Below are 21,196 nucleotides of genomic sequence, written 5' to 3'. Positions count from 1 at the left end.
CTTGCCTTGGGAAGGGTGTGCATGCGTGTGTGTATGTGTGTGTATATGTGTGTGTGCGCGTGTGTGTGCATGTGAGTGTGTGTGCATGTATGTGCACGCATGTGTGTGTGTGCATGCATGTGCATGTGAGTGTGTGGTGGGTGTGTGTGTGTGCGCGTGCGGGCCCCCAGCCTGGGCCCAGGTTAGGCTGTCTTTGTGGGAACCGGGAGGTATGAAGCTAGGCAGCCTCTGCTGGTCCACCAGGATGGGGGTCCACGGTGAGGCACTGAAAGACTGGAAGTGAGCCAGGACAGACCAGGCGGAAGCCAGGAAATCGGGGTGGGGGGTCATTCCCCGGTGAAACTCAAGGTCCAGCAGCTACTTAGATGGCTCACAGAATACACAGGGGTGCTGGACGGATCCCTGACCCCAGTGAGGGACTGCTCCGTTCACCATCCACTATGTCCCAGAACGGGGTACTCACCATGGTTCTCCTTTTATTAACAGTCAAGGCTGTCACCCAGCAGGACTTCGACTACCTATGTGACCAAGAGGCCAGCCCTACTGTTCATCTGTAATGTACCTGGTCAGACATGGATGGATAGAATGAGAGAAGATGCGGGCTGGGACAGTCTGTACTCCCCACTGCCACTCTCAAGCCTCAGCAATGGAACACTTGCAGACATGGGTCCCCACTGACACTGAACCACTGGAAAGCCCCTTGTTCCGCTTGAAGAATCTGTGCCCTGTCTCCTGAGACCATCCCCGACAGCTCTGGGTGGTGAGGGCCATGACTCCCCCTTTCTGACAGTGACCTGACTCAGAGGGACAGAAAGGCTACAGTGGACCAGGCATCCCATGCTGGGATGTGACCTGGTCCTGCCTGACCCTTGGATCCGGAACTGTAGCCGTAGTCTCTCTGTTTCTCTCTGTTTTCATTTCTCTCTCTGCCTGTCTCTGTCTCTCTGTGTCTCTATCTCTCTGTCTCTCCCTGTCTCTATATCTCTGTTTCTATCTCTCTCTGTCTCTATCTCTCTGTGTCTCTCTGTTTTTCTGTCTCTGTCTCTTCCTGTCTCTCTCCCTGTCTCTCTGTCTCTATCTCTGTCCCTCTCTGTCTCTCTCTGTATCCCTGTCTCTCTCTGCCTGTCTCTCTATCTCTGTCTCTGTTTCTGTCTCTGTCTCTCCCTGTCTCTATCTCTGTCTCTGTCCCTCCCTGTCTCTCTCTGTATCCCTGTCTCTCCCTGCCTGTCTCTCTATCTCTGTCTCTGTTTCTCTGTGTCGACCTCTGTCTCCATGTCTCTCTCTGCCTGTCTCTCTGCCTCTATCTCTGTCTCTGTCCCTCCCTGTCTCTCTCTGCCTGTCTCTCTATCTCTGTCTCTGTCTCTGCCCCTCCCTGTCTCTCTCTGTCTCCCTGTCTCTCCCTGCCTGTCTCTCTATCTCTGTCTCTGTTTCTCTGTGTCGATCTCTGTCTCCCTTTCTCTCTCTTCCTGTCTCTCTATCTCTGTCTCTGTCTCTGTCTCCAGGACTGGGCACATGCTAGGCATACTCTCCCACGCAGCTCCATCCCCAGCTGTTGACCTCTCTGGGCTTCTGGGCTTCAGTTTACTTCTTTATAAAACTGGGGGCCTGCTGGCTGCTTCCCTGGCTGATCAGAGGACTATGCTGATTCATGTTCTGTCAGCTTGACACAAGCTAAGGTCATTCGGGAAGAGGAAACTTCAACCGAGAAAATGCCTCTAACAGACCTTCCTGTAGGCAAGTCTGGGGCGCATTTTCTTGGTTCTAGATGGATATGAGAGGGCCCAGCCCGCTGTGGGTGGTGGGCAGGTGGTCATGGGGAGAAGGCTGGTCAGCTATATACCTCCATGGCTTCTGCTTCACTGCAGTTCCTGCCTCCAGGTTCCTGCCCTCTGAGTTCCTGCCTTGACTTCCCTTGATGACGGACTGTGAGTGGAATACGTAAAAAAGTAAACCTTTTCCTCCCCAAGTTGCTTTGGGCCATGGTCTTTATCACAGTGGGAAGCAAAGCAGGACAGGGACCCAAGCTGGCTCCTCCTCCCTGTGTGCCTCCACACAGCAAGAAGAGTTCTGTAGGAGCATTTCCCAGGGCCTGCTTTCCCAGAGGACTTTCTCCTGACCTGTAGAGGCTGGGATGATGGAAGAGATGGGGCTGGCTTCATGAGCTACCAGCTTGGATGGATCCCCAGCCACCCACTACCAACCCCTTGCCCAGGTTTCTCTCCCTTCTTGCTCCCTCAATCCCCTACACCCTCCACAAACATACACAACCCCAGAGTCTTCCCAGTCATTCACCTCATTGTTGGCTCTGTTTTCAGAGCAACCCCGGCCAAGTCAGTAGTTCCCTAAGTGCTTGACGGCCATGTGAACTCAGGGTGACCTCAGAAGAGCCCGAGCGTAGCAGGTGTGTGATGGGTCCAGGACAGAGCACGAGCAGACAGCTGCAGCAGACTGGACACTACTGAGTCCATGCACCAGCCAGAAAGCAGCCCCCTTGTGCCAAGCCAGGTCCTGGCACCATCCTTGTCCATGAAGACCACTTTGTCACAGGACAAGTCAACCATGGGATACACAAGCAAGTAACCGGGGTCACGCTAACATGGCGGGATGTGCAGGAATGTAGCACAGGTGTAGTGCGCTTTCCGAGGGTGACAGTTACTACTGTCATCTCACAGCACCCCAAGTCCTAGGAGACAAACTTCCGGGGAAACTTATGGGGGGTCTAGATTGGGTTAACTGAAGTGGGAAGACACCCCATAAAGTGAATGGCACCATCCCACAAGCTGGGGACCACCCCAATGGGCTGGAGACCCAGACTGGATGAGAAGGAGCTAGTGAGCTGGGCACCAGTGTTCCTCTCTCCTTCCTCACAGTGGACACCTCACCAGCTGCCTCCAGCTCCTACCGCCAGGCCCTTCTCACTGTGACGGACTGTACCCTAAAACTGTGAGCCAGAATGAGGCCTCCCTTCCTCCAGCTCCTACCGCCAGGCCCTTCTCACTGTGACGGACTGTACCCTAAAACTGTGAGCCGGAACAAGGCCTCCCTTCCTCCAGCTCCTACCTCCAGGCATTTTGTCACAGCAACGAGATGTAACTGATACATCTAGCATGTGTGAGGTCCAATCCCCAGCAGTGTAAGAAAGGAAAGAAGGGAGTGGAGGACAGGAGGAGGAGGTAGAGGAGGAAACCCTAAGCCAGGCACAATGCCTCACACCTGAATCCCCAGTGCTTGGAAGGGTTGCCCAGAGTTCCTTGTCTGGTCTACATAGTGAGTTCTGGGCTAGCCTGGGCTACACAGCGAAACCCCCGATTCAAAACAAAATACTAAACACACCACACACACACACACACACACACACACACACACACACACACACAGAATCCAATAGGAAAAAGGAAGAAAGTGAGTGAGGACATGCTTCAAGCCCTGCAGTGAGGCTGTGGTCAGATGTAAGGAAGAAGGCGGTATTCACTGGCAGCTGGGCAGGACGGCCTTCCAGCTGGAGCTGGCACCTGAGACGGAGTGAAATTGGGTGGGAGAAGATGAACATGGGCTGGGAGGTCCCCACATACCGAGCTGCAGCCAGCCAGTCCTTCCTTGGCCCAAGGGTGTCACCTGGCCTCTGAGCTGGCAGAAACACCTGAGAGAGAGGCACAGATGTCCCTCCACCCTGCCAGCAGCAGCTGGGCCTTTGTAGCTGTGACTGGCTCCAGAGGGTGCTCACTTGAAGGACCTCAGCTGTGTCCAGGCTCCATGTAGTTCTGCCAGGTTTAGAAAAACTCCACAGAGCAGCGGGGCTGCCCCACACCAGGCCAGAGCTCAAACACAGACAAAAACCAGGCTTGGACAAGACATCTTGTCTCTGAGGCATCATGTCGCCGGCAGCTGTGCACTTCTGTTCAGCGTGCACAGCCCAAGTCATTTCAGAAGGAAGTGACTGCGCCAGGGGCTCCCCACAGGACAGGGCTGTTATAGCTCTCCCAGCTTTCCGTGCAAGGGTGGAGCCCTGACAATGGGAGAGAGTGGGGTTAGCTGTTAGGCTGGCTCTGCTGTGGGCATAGGGAACCCCTAAACTTCAGGAGCTCAGCACAACAGAAGTGAATTGTGTAAAACCATGTGGCCATTGCCCCAATGCCACACAGCCACTTGGGACCCAAGCCAGGGCAGCTTGCATCTCCTCACTGGAGCAGATGGCCTTCTTAGAAAAGTAACAGACAGACGCAGGGGCTTCCAGAGAAGCTGTCACTGGCTCCTCTCTGCTTCCGTCAAAAGGACACACATCAATTACCTCTTAGGTCACCGGGCCATGGTCAGAGAAGCCTCCGATGGCTCCTCCGGTGAACACAAGTACAGCGGGAACATGGGGTATCCCCGGACCTGATAGCCTGGGCTGAGGGATTTAACCTCTTGGAGTCTCAATCATGGGATTCCCAGAGATGAATTGGGAACACACTTCCTGCCTTGTAGGCTCTGCAGCAGCTGGCCTTCTGAGCTCCTCTGCCTCTTTGGTCCCTGACTGCACCGCTGTTGTCAGGGGAACTATCCAGACTGTGTACTGCATTTCCTTTTACTTGTCAAATAAGGAAGAGGCAGAGCTGCTGAAGCCACTGAGGTGGGAGAGCCTCTGCCTAGTGTGAGTGCTAGCGTTGACTGTGAACCACGAAGGGTCTAGAGTCACCTGGGAGACAAACATCTGGACAGCTTGGTGAGGAAGCCTAGGCTGAGGCTGAGCTGAAACAGGAAACCCCACACTTCATGGGCGGAGCCATTCCATGGGCGGAGCCATTCCATGGGCGGAGGTGACTGAATGAAAAGGAGAAGTAGCAGCATTCACTCCTCCTCTTCCCACCACAGCTGCCTCAAGCTCTGGCAGCCCACCGTGCCTTCCCTTCCACGATGGACGGTATCAAATAAACCCTTCCTTGAGTTGCCTTTGTTGGAGATTTGGTCATGGCAACAGGACAAGTAACTGACACACCCCAGCATGACCAAAGCACCACAGGAAACAAGTGACTAGGTGTGGCAGTGCACACCTGTAATCCCAGCACTCTGGAGGTGGAGGCAGAAGGGCCAAGTTCGAGGTCAACCTTGGCTACATTGCAAGTTCAAAGCCAGATGGTGCTATAGGAGATCCTGTGCTAAAACTAAACTCATAGAAGGAATAAGAGAGGGAGGGCGGGGGAAAGGAGCATGGAAAAATGGAAGAGCTGGGAGACTACTCAGCTGGAAAGATGCTTATCACACAAGCATGAGGACTTGAGTTCAAATCCCCAGCACCCCTGCAAAAGTTATATGCATCTGCAATCCTTAAAATACTATCAGTACTCCTGTGGGAGACAGGAGAAACAAAGAGACCCTGTCCAAACAAGGTGAGAGGTAAGGACCAGCACTCAAGTTGTCCTCTGACTTCTACATGCACATGCATGAGAGAGAGGAGAGGGGAGAAAGGGTTAAACAAGGTACAAGACATTGACCCTGCCTCCCTGCTCATGTGTACACAACAACACATGCACACAAAGGATGAAGAAGACACAGAACTGTAGCATTAAAGGTGATGGGGTTTGTGGAGCTCCTTGATGCAATAGACCCAATGGCAGCCATCACAGGCCCCACCAAGGGCATGGCAACAGAACCTTCTGGACATGGCACTGGACGGCTGGGTTGGAAAGAGTAAAGTGAGACAAGGGCATTAAAAACACAGGAGGTACTGGCTGTGTGCACTGTCTACACTCATGTACCCTGATGTCACAGCTAGCAGGGAGACAGACTCCCCAACATCCCTCACGAAAGCCACATTCCAGCATGCAAAGAACACGCAGGGAAAGCATGTAACAGGGGCCCAGCCTGGAGGAGGCTGAGAGTGAAGAAATCTGGGGGTTCTCTCCAAAGCTGTGGCCAGGTGTGACATCTGTCATTTTCCTCTGCCTTGCACTCCTAGCCTAGGGAACGGGGCCCTTCCCCCATAACCCCTCAGGTGGCTTCATCACCATCAGCGCTTCTACAGATGACTCCTGCACTACATTGAGTTGCTAAAGAGGGATGGGCCTTGCCTCATAATCGTACACACTGCTTCCAGCTCATAACCCAGCATAAAGAAGATCTCACCAACTTAGTTAAAGAAAAGGAGACAGGCCGGGCAGTGGTGGCGCATGCCTTTAATCCCAGCACTCGGGAGGCAGAGGCAGGCGGATCTCTGTGAGTTCGAGGCCAGCCTGGTCTACCAGAGATAGTTCCAGGACAGGAACCAAAAGCTACGGAGAAACCCTGTCTCAAAAATAAAAAAAAAAAAAGAAAAGAAAAGAAAAGAAAAGGAGACAGATCAACAGAGGGGTGGACAAATGAATGGGTGGGCAGGTGGCTGGCTGGATGGATGGATGGATGGGCGGATGGATGGGCGGATGGATGGGCAGATGGATGGATAGATGGGTGGATGGGTGGATGGACAGATGGATGGGCAGGTGGATGGATGGATGGATGGATGGATGGATGGATGGATGGATGGATGGATGAATGGATGGATGGATAGATGGATGGGCAGGTGGATGGATGGATGGATGGGCAGGTGGATGGATGTATGCTGGCTGGCTGGATGGGCAGGTGGATGGATGGATGGATGGATGGATGGATGGATGGATGGATGAATGGGCAGATGGATGGATAGATGGGTGGATGGGTGGATGGATAGATGGATGGGCAGGTGGATGGATGGATGGATGGGTGGATGGATGGATGCTGGCTGGATGGATGGGCAGGTGGATGGATGGATGGGCAGATGGATGGATAGATGGGTGGATGGGTGGATGGATAGACGGATGGGCAGATAGATGGATGGATTAATGGATGGATGGACAAATGGATGGGCAGGTGGATGGATGGATGGATGGATGGATGGATGGATGGATGGATGGACAGATAGATGGGCAGATGGATGGATGGATGGATGGATGGATGGATGGATGGATGGATGGGCAGATGGATGGATGGGCAGATGGATGGATGGATTAATGGATGGATGGACAACTGGATGGACAAATGGATGGGCAGATGGATGGATGGATGGACAGATGGATAGATAGATGGGTGGATGGGGTGGATGGATAGATGGATGGGCAGGTGGATGGATGGATGGATGGATGGATGGATGGATGGATGGATGGATGGATGGATTAATGGATGGATGGACAACTGGATGGACAAATGGATGGGCAGATGGATGGATGGATGGATGGATGGACAGATGGATAGATAGATGGGTGGATGGGTGGATGGATAGATGGATGGGCAGGTGGATGGATGGATGGATGGATGGATGGATGGATGGATGGATGGATGGGCAGATGGATGGATAGATGGATGGGCAGATGGATGGATGGATGGATGGATGGATGGATGGATGGATGGATAAGCAGATAGATGGAAGAGTGGATGCATGCATACATACATAGATGGATGGATGGATAGGTGAATGAATGAACAGGGGACTTGAATGAGAAATGTCCTCCCTAGGCCCAGGTATTTTAATACTCGGTCCCAGTTGGTGATGCTGTTTGTAGATATGATGCAGTCTTGCTGGAGGAAGCACATCACTAAAGGGTTGAGAGTTCAAAGCCCTACCTCACACCATACATATTAAACATTATACACACATGATAAATAAATGTAAAAAAATAAGATTAATCATAAGACACCTAGTCACATTTGAAATTGAGATAGACATGGGTTAGGGTTAGGATTAGTGTAAAACACTTATTCATTGTCTATCTGAGATCTCAGCTTAACTGTATGTCTTGTGTTTTATGTGACAAGCCTAATCCCATTACAAGAAAAGGAATTCCTTATGTCATATCCTCCCTTAAGATACATCTATAGCTCCCTAGTGCCGTGGCCAAAGCCTAGGACTGCAGAGATCCACATGGTGAGGGCCCTGCCTCTAAGCCCTCTTCAGGAAAATGAATGAGACCACGCTGAGGGGCTACTGCTGTGTTCTGGAGGCAACAGGGAGCCATAGAGAAAAAATTCCCAGCCTGGTTCCTCTGCTCACCAGCGAGTAAGGGGCTCCAAGAAGGCCTTGGCTTGGGACTGACCCTAACATGGAGGGCTGCCAGGTCCCTGTTCATCTCATCCACAGTGACAGGATCCTACACTGTCAGAGAGCTGCTGAGAGCTGGTCCCTCTGGCTGTGGCTGCCCTTAGATTTTCCTGGAATCTCTTGCTTCTAAACCTATCCATTCCCACCACACGCTTCCGCATGGAACACGCACGTGTGTGTGTGTGTGTGTGCGCGCGCGCGTGTTTGTGCGTGCGTGCATGTGTGTGCACGCGTGTGTACTTGTGTGTACATGTGTGTGGCAGGGTGGGGTGCATGCCCATGCCACAGTGCATATGTGGAGGTCAGAGGATAACTTGGAAAGGTTGGCTCTCTACTTCAATCACGTGGGTCCCTGAGATCAAAAACCAAGTCACACTTTCCCCAGGGCCATCCTTCCTGCTGTCCATTGTCTCCTGTTCAGGAATCTCTACCTCCTCCCTTTCTCCTCTTTGTGAGTGGGAAACTTTTGACATCAGATCAAAAGTACCCCTAAATCTTCAGGGTGCTTCTAGTTGACCTATCACCAAGCTGTAGAACCCAGAGCATACCCAAGATTTTGCTGGGACCCAGCCTTGGCTCCCAGCATCCCAGCATCCTGGACCTCAGGACAAACGACAAAGGGCAAAGCCCTGTGCCTGCAGGCTCAGCCGCACGCTGATATGGAACACTGCTGTCTGTGTGCTCACACTCACTTGCTCTTGTTTGAGGCTTGCCCCAAAGAGTGTGGCTCAGTCGGCGGTGGGCTAGCTTAGCCTGCACAAAGTCCCGGGTTCAAGCTCCACTACCTCAAGAACTGGGTGTGAAGGCATCCAGCAGTGAGGATGTGGAGGTAGGAGGCCCCGCTCAAGATTGTCCTTGGCGCCATATTGAATCTGAAGCCAGGCTTGGCGCCATATTGAATCTGAAGCCAGGCTGCTGAAGAGAGGTAGTTGGTGACTGACTGGCTTAGACTCTAAGGTGACCCTCCCTCACCAGGGCCCCAAGTGAGATTGGTCCACAGCAGTTATTTATCTTAGAAGCTGTGTAGTCAAGTCACCTTCTCCCATGGACTGAGGTCTAGTATTAAGGAAAAGCCAATGCTGTGTGAAGCCTCCATGCCTGGCCCCAAGGCCCAGAGCGTAGCACTGTGCCTGGCACAGAGTGGCCATTCACGTGGAGAGAGGAAGAAGACAGAGGGCTCTCAGACACAGAGCCCTAGCCTGGATGACTGCATTCCCCCCCCTACCCCAATGTTCAGGCCACCCAGGATGCTGGTGGTGGGGCTATGGGAGGGAGGATGAAGGCTCCCACCCACAGTCTTCCCAGAGTCACACTCACCAGTCCTGAGAGGGAACCCCAAAACCCTTCTTTATCACTTGGGTCCTCTCCTCAACCTCTCACCTGGGGCTAGGGGAGGAGCTGGGACCTGGCACCTAACATCTTTCTCGGCTGATTTAGTAGAGAAAAGCGGAAGTGAGCAAGACTGCGGCTCTTTTCCATCTCACCTCACAGGTGCCAGCACAATCGCTCTCTCCGTAGCTCAGGTAACACAGTGCAGCACAGACAGACTCTCCTCTGAGAGACCCGAGAACCAGCAACGTGAACATATTCGCCCTGTGTGACCAGAGGCGAAGGAAGCAGCTGCTTCTCCGTGAGGGTTGGACGCTGTGAGCCATATCCCTGAGTTGAAATCCCAGCTTTGCTACTCACCAACTTTAAGTGTGAGCAGGTACGCTGAACTACGCCTCCGGCTTACCGTCTAAACTGGGAGTGTTGATGTGGCTGGAGAAACGACTGGGCAGCTAAGAGCAGGTACTGCTCTCGCAGAGGACCCAAGCTCAGTTCCCAGCCCCCGTGGCCGGCAACCCACTGCTGCGTGTAACTCTAGCTCTAGGGCGGGCACCTGCGGTCACAGGCACCTACTCCCACCACGCACGCACATACGCTTAACTTCAAATAATGAAAGTAATTTTTTAATGGGATTGCTGTCTCAGCAGGTATGCCGCCAAGCCCGACAGTCCGAGTGCAGTCCCCGGAACCCACGTGGTGCCCGGAAAGAGCCCACTCTCACACGGAGTCCTCTGACCTCCCCAAGGGCACTGTGGCATGTGAACGCACCCCATACCTCTGCACACACAAAATATGCATAATTAAATAAAGCGACTAAAATGGGAATGCCAGGGGAGGCTGTGGGGCTATGGAAACAACACAGAGACCACGACACAAGGGCCGCTATCCAGCAGCAAGGTGTTTGGGTGGCCGCAGACATTGTGGTTGGTGACAGAGATGCCTTCGAATCCCTGTCCAGCTCTACTCTGAATGAGCCAGGTACCCACAGTCTGACACCTCCTCCCATGCAGAAACCATCATACAGAATGGCAGGGTGTATCCACCCCTCCCTTGTCCACCCTGTGTCCCAGCCAACTGTCCCCCTCACGGGCATCCCTTGCCTCCTCACGGGCATTTCTGCCTCCTCATCTGCCCAAGCGGATGGCCTCTCTCTCTGTGGCACTCTGCTCCCAGCTCCAGGGCCTCTGGCTGTGCTGGAAAGTAGTAAGAAATTCCAGAAGTCCTAAGGAAAGGAGAGACGCTTCCTTATGAACTCTCAGAGTTCCCAGAGGTTCCTCCCATGAGACCAACCAGCCAGGCTGGCCTCCAGCTCACCCCACACACACTATTCCCAAAGTCTGTCTGTGCCCCAGAGCCACTCTCTGTGGAATATTCATTTACACTGTATGAATATATGTCATTGTGGTTGGTTTAATAGAGAATATAACTGGTCAACAGCTGGACAGGATAAGGTTAGGTGGAAGAACCAAACTGAGAATGCTGGAAGAAGATGGGAGAAGTCAGGAGTCTTGAGCAGAGAGAAGCAAGATGGGCACACTGTACTGAGAAAAAGTACCAAGCCCTGTGGCAAAACATAGATAAGGAATATGGGTTAATTTAACTGTAAGAGTTTGCTAGTAACAAGCCTGAGCTACTGGCCAAGCATTTATAATAAATATTAAGCCTCTGTGTAGTTAGTTACTCGGGAACGGCTTGTGGGACAACCTTCTGCCAGCAAAATGGTGCCCAAATTTTCAGCAATTACATCCACATAAAACCTGAGAGAGCTTGGAAAGTGTTCTAGACACACAGAGACGGAGCTAAGAGCAACTTCCTAGTCTCCTGCCTCTCATGCCACTGCGGAACAAGGATGCATCTCTTGTCCACTGCCTGTGGGCTTGAGCCACCAGTGCACCATGAGTTAAGCCACATGGCAGAGTCCTGCCATCTCTCACACCAGCTGCAGCTTCCTGTGGGAGGGAGCCAGCTGACAGAGGTGGAGGTCCTAGTCATGCCACTCAACATCTAAAGGCTCATGCTGCAGATATGCAATAAAGACACATTTATATGAAAAAAAACCTCTAAATGTGTTATAGTGCTTTTAAAAATATATAAAAAATACATATAGGCTTGGGAGAGAGAAGAGAAAGAATATATATAGCCTTAGATTTAAAATGTAGTTTTAACTTAATAAAGTTCTTAAAAAAGGAATAGAGTAATAAAAAAATAAAATACAATAAGCCACATAAAAATGGAAAATACAGGGGCTGGAGAGATGGCTCAGTGGTTAAGAGCACTGCCTGCTCTTCCAAAGGTCCTGAGTTCAATTCCCAGCAACCACATGGTGGCTCACAACCATCTGAAATGAGATCTGATGCCCTCTTCTGGCCTGCAGGCAGACACACAGACAGAATATTGTATACATAATAAATAAATAAAATATTTTTAAAAAATGGAAAACACACAAAAAATGAAAATACAGAGTTTGGATTCTGTATGTTATTGTGTTGTCTTTAGATTTTCTTTTTTTTTTTTTTTTTTTTTGAGACAGGGTTTCTCTGTGGTTTTGGAGTCCGTCCTGGAACTAGCTCTTGTAGACCAGGCTGGTCTTGAACTCACAGAGATCCACCTGCCTCTGCCTCCCGAGGGCTGGGATTAAAGGCGTGCACCACCACCGCCCGGCTTGTCTTTAGATTTTCTGATTGCTAATGAAGGAACAACAGCTACTAAGACACATTGGATTATGAAAACCACTATATTAAACCAACCTATATATTTTTAAAATGTCTAGACTGGTATAAGAGTTCCTTCTGTTTGTGTGCTGCTTTCATAGGTTAATGAATAGAGAAACTGCCTTGGCCTAGTTGATAGAGCGGAACTTAGGTAGGCGGAGAAAACAGAACTGAATGCTGGGAGGAAGCAGAGTCAGAGAAGCCATGGATCCTCCACAGGAGATGGACGCCAGTTAGAATCTCTAGAAAGCCACTGATACACAGATTAATGGAGATGGGTTAAACTAACATGTAAGAGTTAGCCAATAAGAAGTTAGAACTAATGGCCAGCAGTGTTTTAATTAATATGGTTTTTGTGTGGTTATTTCAGGTGTAAGGTAGCTGGGTGGCCGGGACAAACAAGCGATCTCTCTTTTCAACATTTGACTTCAAAATGGAAGTCAATAGAAATGTTACTTTGGGGAAGAGGTTATGCTTTTATTTCCACAGTAAATGAGAGGCTATGGATTTGTCCAAGGTTACAGATAATCAGGATTGATCAAGGAAGACCCCGGGAAATCCTGGATACAGATATAAAGAAATAAACCTAAAAAAACTACAGAACATGGAACATATATTTTACCTGCTCAAACATTAAAACAAAAAATTATCTTTGGCTCACTTGTGTACAATGCACAGTCTATACTTGTATTAAAACAGACAAGTATGTTACCTCTAAAAGTTAATGTTATTTTAGAACAAGGGACCAAACACCAATAAAAACAGATGGCCCAAGGGATCCAGCATCCAGTACAACCTAAGGCTGCTGACTGAGATGCTCTAGCCTCACAGAATACTCCAGGCAAGACATCACAGCTATCCTGCTTTTCTAAGGGTTCTCCCAAAGATGCCAATGCCCACAAAAAACAGGAAGTAGTCTAGAGAATGACACCCACATTCCCACAAGATGAGGTAAGGGTGGGTTTTGGTTATTCAATGGATTATGGATGTTTGTCTTTGTTTAGGGGGGTTGGTTACAAGTTGTTATTGGTCTTAGTAAAAAAAAAAAAGCTAAACAAAAGAGTTAATTCAAAAATCTCTTGAAGAGTTTGAAGACCATCTATCTATCTAAATATATCTGTGTATATATATCTAAATAAATCAAGAAATACAGCCAGGCCATGGTGGCACACACCTTTAATCCCAGCACTTGGGAGACAGAGACAGGAAGATCTCTGTGAGTTTCAGGCCAGCCTGATCTACAGAGCAAGCAAACAAGCAAGCAAGAAAGAGAGATTAGGGCTGGAAAGATGGCTCAGAGGTTAAGTGCACTGACTGCTCTTCCAGAGGTCTTGAGTTCAACCCAGCAACCACATGGAGGCTCACAACCATCCACAATGAGATCTCATACCCTCTTCTGGCCTGCAGGCATACATGCAGACAGAACATTGTATACATAATAAATAAGTAAATCTTTAAAAAAGAAAAGAAAAAAAGAAATACAGATTAATAGTCATCTATAATAGTCAAACTTATAGTCATGTAAGGTATGTTTTCCAGGTCATACACAGATATATTTAGATAGATAGATGGTCTTCAAACACTTCAAAGACTTACAGAACATGGCATTTGATATGCTTAATAACATAAGACTTTCATGACAGTGAGACACGTCTGCTCCTGGCAGCACCATTCTACTTAAGAAAAGATAATGGGCATCAAAGAACCTCTGTATAGAATTTGTTTTCTTTATGGCAAAAGCAGCCATGTGAGCAGAGAAACTGCCCTTGCCTCAATTGCTGACAGTCATGACTCACTGAACCAGTAGGACACAAAACAGGTAACTGTCAAACTTTGCCAAGACAAGGTAGGACCATCTTTCAAAATTCTCTGCTTCAGTAAAAAACAATGACTTCTTGAATTTTACATGCAGATGGACAGAAATAGAAAACACTATCCTGAGTGAGGTGAGCCAGACCCAAAAAGAGGAACATGGGATGTACTCACTCATATTTGGTTTCTAGCCAGAAATAAAGGACATTGAGCCTATAATTCGTGATCCTAGAGAAGCTAAATAAGAAGGTGAACCCAAAGAAAAACATATAGGCATCCTCCTGAATATTAAACTTCATCAGGCGATGAAAGGAGACAGAGACAGAGACAGAGACCCACATTGGAGCTCCAGACTGAAATCTCAAGGTCCAAATCAGGAGCAGAAGGAGAGAGAGCACGAGCAAGGAACTCAGGACCGCGAGGGGTGCACCCACACACTGAGACAATGGGGATGTTCTATCGGGAACTCACCAAGGCCAGCTGGCCTGGGTCTGAAAAAGCATGAGATAAAACCGAACTCGCTGAACATAGCGGACAATGAGGACTACTAAGAACTCAAGAACAATGGCAATGGGTTTTTGATCCTACTGCACATACTGGCTTTGTGGGAGCCTAGGCAGTTTGGATGCTCACCTTACTAGACCTGGATGGAGGTGGGTGGTCCTTGGACTTCCCACAGGGCAGGGAACCCTGATTGCTCTTAGGGCTGACGAGGGAGGGGGACTTGATTGGGGGAGGGGAAGGGAAATGGGAGGCGGTGGCGGGGAGGAGGCAGAAATCTTTAATAAAGAAATAAATAAATAAATTTAATAAAAAAAAATTCTCTGCTTCTCAGAAAAGTCTGTCAAATACGCTAGGGTTTGTGGGCCAAAGATGGCTGTCCTAACATTACAGAAGAACTATCCAGGCAGCCAGATGTCCCTGTTGTTAGGTAACATTTCACCCTTCTGGGGTCTTTGATGGAGTTGAAAACTAAATAATTAGACTTAAAGTTTTCCTTAGTTATGATAAAAGGTAAGTTAGTTATAAAACTTTAGACTCACAAAGATAGATAAATAGTATTTTCTCTAAATTTGCCAAACGCAAACAGACTGGATGTTATAACTGTAATTCTTACTTGATGATTGTTTTGTTCTATATAATTTTACTATGATAAAGTTGAAACCTTCCTTTTTAATTAGACAAAAAGGGGGAAATGTGGAATAGTCCTTTACACTGTATGAATACATGTCATTATGATTGGTTTAATAAAGAAGCTGACTGGCCAATAGCTGAACAGAATAAGGTTAGGTGGGAGAGCCAAACTGAGAATGCTGGGAAGAAGGGAAGAGTGAGAAGACTCAAGCAGACACAGAAAGAAGCAAGATGGGCATACTGTGCTGAGAAAAGATACAAGGCATGTGGCAAAGCAGAGATAAGAAATGTGGGTTAACTGAAATGTAAGACTTAGCTAGTAACAAGCCAGAGCTATTGGCCAAGCATTTATAATTAATATTAAGCCTCTATGTAGCTACTTGGAAACAGCTTGCAGGTCAGAAACTTCTGCCAATATCTGTCCATGCCCCAGAGCCACTCTTCCCACAAAACCCACACTGACCCCCCCCCACCCCATTGGAATGACACCCCCCATCAGCCCACACTGTGGGAGTGATAGTCTATCTGCTTTTCAACAGGTCTGCAGAAGAGAAATGCCAGCCTGAAGCTAAGGCGAGGCTCCAGTCAGCCTCTATCACAGCAAAGCCTTACAAGCCAGAGCCTCGAGATCCTCCCCAACTGGCTCAGCAGATCCAGGGGTGGCTGTCATGGCTATGATACAGTACTGCCACCTGTCCAAAGCAAACACCCTGTCTCTGACCAAGACATCCACCCCCAGCTCCCATTCTGCCACCAGGATGGGTCTAGCAGCCTGTCAAATATTACAAGTCCCTCGATCACTGTGACAACCTACCTGAGACCCCATGGCTGCAAGCAGCAAGCCAAGGAAGATCGTTCCAAGACAGCAACGGCAGATGCCACGGCCCTGGGGCAGAGGTTGAATGTGAACCCTCCGGGCAGAGAAGGGAGGATAAGCAAGTAAAATTCTCAGCTGAGATCTCAGGGTCACAGGGGCACAAGAGCTGATGCCTCAGTAGGGATATCAGCTCCTAGACTCCTCATGGCGGGGGCTAACAACCCCTTTGCCCCACCTTGTACTCTGTCCAGAGCTCCATAACCTGATCCTTCCTCTGTTACACAAACTCCTCACCAGAGGAGGCCAGCAGAGCTCTGCACAGACATGAACACACATGCATACACATTACCCCACACACATACACAGACACCACACCATACACATACACCATACCCCCACACACATACATACATACACACACATGAACATGCACACACATCGCACACATACACAATACCCTCACACACATGCACACATACACCCTCACACACACACCACACCATACACATGCATGTACACACACACACACCACACACATACACCATACCCCCTACATACGCATACACACATGAACATGCACACACATGCACACACACACCACATCACACATGCATACACACATGCACACACACACTGGTTGGCAGAGCAGAGTCGGTCACTGGTAGAGCCAGCACCCTAGAGACTTCTTTCACAGATTCCCACATCCATCCTCCCAGAACATCCCAGAGGCCTGCAACTTCCTGCAGTGGTCTAGGGCTCTGAGGAGAGCGGACAAGCCTGACTTTCATCAAAAACTGCCCAGCCTGAAGCCACAAGCTGTGGAGGGGGAGGAGAAAGGGGTAGGGGAGGGATGGAACTCTCCCGATGTCCTCACCTGCCCCGTGGGAAGGCCTCTGAAGAGGTTATATAAGATCCACCACCACCATCTTCTTTTTTAATGTAGAAAGGCCATGCGTGGTGGTCTGTGCCTGTAATCTCAGCGCTTGAGAAGCAGAGGATAAGGAAGGGCATTTGAGACCAACTTGGGATATGTGAGACCTTGTCTCAGAGAAGGAAGGAAGAAAAAAAGAGTGTAGGAAAATCTTCTGCAAATAGCAAATATTAAAAAGTCACACCCAGCAGGGTTTGGTGCACACACCTTTAATCCCCCACTCAGGAGGCAGAGGCAAGCGGACCTCTGTGAGTTAAAGGCCAGCCTGGTCTACATAGCAAGTTCCAGGCTAGTCAGGGCTACATAGTGAGATCCCAAGTCCTAAAAAAATCAAAATAAAATAAAGAAGTTGTACCTAGTGGCGCACACCTTTAATCCCAGCACTTGGGAGGCGGAGGCAGATGGATCTCAATGAATTTGAGGCCAACCTGGTCTACAGAATGAGTTCCAAAATAGCCTGGACTGTTACACAGAGAAACCCTGCCTCGAAAAACCGGAAGAAAAAAAAAAAGTTGTACCCAAAGGAACTGAAGAAATGGTTCTGTGGTTAAAATGCTCACCACACAAACATGAGGACCAAGTTCTGACTCCAGATACTCAGAGGCCCTGTAAATGCCAGGCAGGCATAATAGCCACCTCTAAATCCAGCTTCAGAAGGTCAGGACAGAACACCCTGTCTGCTTGGAGCAAGCTGGCTAGCCAGACAAGCTGTAATCCGTAAGCTCTGGTTTGATTGAGAGAGCCTGTCAGGTGTATGGCCATAGCACACTGAGCTGCCAGATCTAAACAGGATTAGGCCTGGTTAGAGGCTAAGGTGGAAGAGTGGTCTAGAATGATTCCTGATGTGCAGATATGTGCACACACCCAACACACACACATATGCTTGCCTATGAATACACGACCTCCCCCCCCCCCCAACACACACACACAACCCAGGGTCAGGCCAATGTATAAGTCCAGTCCTGACTGGAACATCTCACTGCTGTGTCTCCAAGCCAAGTTCGTTAATTCCGGCAGGATGAAGCTCTCAGCAAATATGTGTAGATTTAATGAATGAAATTAAGATGGTAGCTGTAAGGAGGGGAAGTGGCCAGGCCGGGGTGAGGGGGAACCCAGCACAAAGGAAGGAGAGGCTGGCGGACATAGCTTCAGCTTGGTAAGCAGAGGGCTGTGCCGACTTTACTCAGACAAGGCCCAATTATCCCTCCAAGTCCTCGTCTTGCTCCATTCCAGCTGAAGCAGCTACAAAGATTGGAAAGCAGCCCTTTCTCCTGATGAAGAGAACCTGATTTGGATTCGCCTCTTGGGGATTTAGGGAAGCACCAGGAGGGGGCTGCTTGACCCTCATACACTCCCAACCTCTTCCTGCTGTGTCTCCTGGGTGTCTACCCAAGTTCCAAGGCTCGGGAGAGGAGAGGAGATGGGTCCCACAAGCCATATGTAGGCGTGCTTGGCCCTAAGGCACAAGGCTCTCTTCCTATCCCCTTTTCCCGCTGCCCCTACCAGACCAGGTAGGCCACGGGCACTCCCCAGCTCCTGGCCCTCCACCAATCTGATCAGCCACCAACCCTACCTGATCCCTCCCTCCTCAGACAGCTTCCATGGCTCCCTAAGGTGCTCAGACATCTCTGAGCCTACCTCAGTTTACTTCCTGCCTCAGGTCCTCCAGAGGCTCCTCCCACCTCCTCCACTAGCCCAGACAAACACGACCCAGGCCCAGCACTTTTACCAAGCTAGTACCAGGCACCAGGGCCACCCCGTCCTTCCGACCAGGCTTGAGTCCCATGTCATTGCCTCTACAAAGAAAGGTAAGGAACGTGGGGGCTACCTGAGCCTGCGGTGGTCCTGTCCTGTCTGGCCACTGCTTTGCCTAACAAGCCCAGAGACCAGGGCTGTCTCAGACTGTGTGGTTTTCACACTCAGTGTGGGGCCTGCATGGGAGGCCAGGGAATATTTGTGGGGGAGCACGTCATCATGAGAACGACTGCAGGAGTGACAAGTGACACTCTCGGCAGTCAGGTTAACCTGGAGCTCCCTGAAAAGACAGAGGCTCCACCTCTCCCTGGCCCCACTCCCGCCTGGGCCCCCTTCCATCTCCTATACCTGTGATTCCACAGAAGATACAACGGGGCAGAGAGGGAACATGTGGGGTGTGGGTGGCTTGGACTACCAGGGAGGTCCAAGTCTGGGAAAACTCCAGCCCCAAGGATTGCCTGACAACCCATGTCAGACACTTCCTGCAAACTCGGGGGGTAGGAGGGTTTGGGAGAGCAGGCCCTGAATAGGGACAGGCGGAGATCCGGAGACCTAGAGACAGGACAGAGACCCCAGCATGTGTGGAGAAGCTAGGCTGAGGTGACAGGGTGCCCTGTGGTACCTGCTGCGCCTGCTGGAATACACACTTTCCTTGAAAAAAAAAGAGGACACTGGGTAACAGAGGCGGGAGAGAGCTGCTGGTGACACGCTGTGTGTGTCACACACTTCGCAGAGGCCAGGGAGGCTGGGCTCCTGCAGGGGACACTGGCCCACCCTCAGGACCCTGTGCTGGGAAGAGAAAGCCCATTCAAGCAGTTCATACCTTGAGGGCTTTCCAAGACCTCAGCAAGGCAGAGCTGGGCTCGGGACCCAAGGGAGAACGGCTCAGAAGGGGAGTAAGTAGGTGGCTTCTCATTCCTGTCATCTTGAAACCTCATGTTCCAGGGTGAGAGACAGTAGGGTTAGCATGTGGGTGTCTTGGTTTAAATGTGGGTCCCCTCATTCCTCCTAAAGAGGCTCTGGCTGGACCCAGGAATCTGCATTTGCTCCGATGACCCCACAACTAGTGTGAGAGGTGCTTCTGGGTGGGTGACCCCCGCTTGGGGTGAGCAGCTGTAGTGGCAGGTTCTGCTCCACTCCTTCCCTGCTGTGTGGCCCAGGAAACACCTCTCTCTTTCTCCTGGTGGCTCTTCAGTCATCAGTGAGGCAGAGGAACAAGGAGTCTGTCCTAATTGCTGTGATAAACACCATGAGGAAAAACAGCCTTAGGAGGAAAGGGTCTATTTCAGCTTACAGATACAATCACAGTCAGGAAGTCAAGGCAGGAACTCAAACAGGGCAGGAACCTGGAGGCAGGAGCTGATGCAGAGACTGTGGAGGGTGCTGCTTACTGACTTGCTCCTACAGTTTGCTTAGCCTTCTTTCTTATAGCTCCCCAGACCGCCAGCCCAGGGTGGCATCGCCCAGAGTGAGCTGGGCCCTCCCATTTCAATCATCAATCAAGAAAATGCACTGAAGGCTAGCCCACAGAAAGTGAGGGCATTTTCTCAGTTGAGGTTCCCTCCCGGCAAATGGCTCTAGCGTGTGTCAAGCTGACACTAACCTAGTCAGCACAAGTCCACAGCTAGAGCCCCAGGCAGACCCGATTTTCTCTCCCACCCCTCCAGCTGTTGCCTGTGTGACCTTCTGCACTTCACCTTCTACGTGCTGGTTCCTGCACCGCACAAGGTGCCATCCAATGAAGTTACAAGGACACAGTGACCACCCGCCCCTGCCCACTTCAGCAGCCAATGGGATCCTGTGACAGTCTGGCCCCAACTCGTCAGTCCTGACTTGGTTAGCTCTCAGCTGCCCATCCTGAGTACCGGGCCCCACCCACACCCTCACTGCCTGGTGTGGTTCCCTCTCCCCTGCCAGGCCTCAGTGCACAGCCTGGCACCCGGTCTGTGCCTTCTTCTTATAGATGAAATATTTACAGTCAGTGTGTCCACACCAAGAATGGTTCCAGAAGCCCGGTGGTGGTGGTGCACGCCTTTAATCCCAGCACTCGGGAGGCAGAGGCAGGCGGATCTCTGTGAGTTTGAGGCCAGCCTGGTCTACAAGAGCTAGTTCCAGGACAGGAACCAAAAGCTATGGAGAAACCCTGTCTCGAAAATCCAAAAAAAGCAAAAAGAAAAAGAATGGTTCCAGAAACTTCTAGAACGGTGGTGACAGTGTTGGGGACTGCAGAAGGAGGCACTGCATGGCCTCTTGACTTCCCTGTGCTTTGCATCACGTGAATGCACCAAAAAATGCAGAGATAAATAAACGTAGCTGGGCATGGTAGTGCACACTTGGAAGCCCAGCTGACCCGGGAGCATTGTGAGCTGCAGGGGAGCTAGGCTACCCTCCAAAAACAAAGGGGCGGGGCACTGGAGAGACGGCGCAGGCCGTAAACCACCTGCTGCATAGGCCTGGGTATCTGAGTTCAAATTTCAGTACCAAATAAAATACCTGGTGTGACATCACAGCCCTGGAACCCCACTGCTGCCGAGGCAGAGACAGGAAGGTCCCTGGGGCTTACTGAGCAGCCTATGAATTCCACGAGTGGAATCATTGTGTTTCAGTTTGGTGAGAGA

This window comes from Chionomys nivalis, chromosome 22, assembly GCF_950005125.1.
Source record: "Chionomys nivalis chromosome 22, mChiNiv1.1, whole genome shotgun sequence".
In the NCBI taxonomy this organism is placed as follows: domain Eukaryota; kingdom Metazoa; phylum Chordata; class Mammalia; order Rodentia; family Cricetidae; genus Chionomys; species Chionomys nivalis.
Note: the sequence above shows the minus strand (reverse complement) of the source record.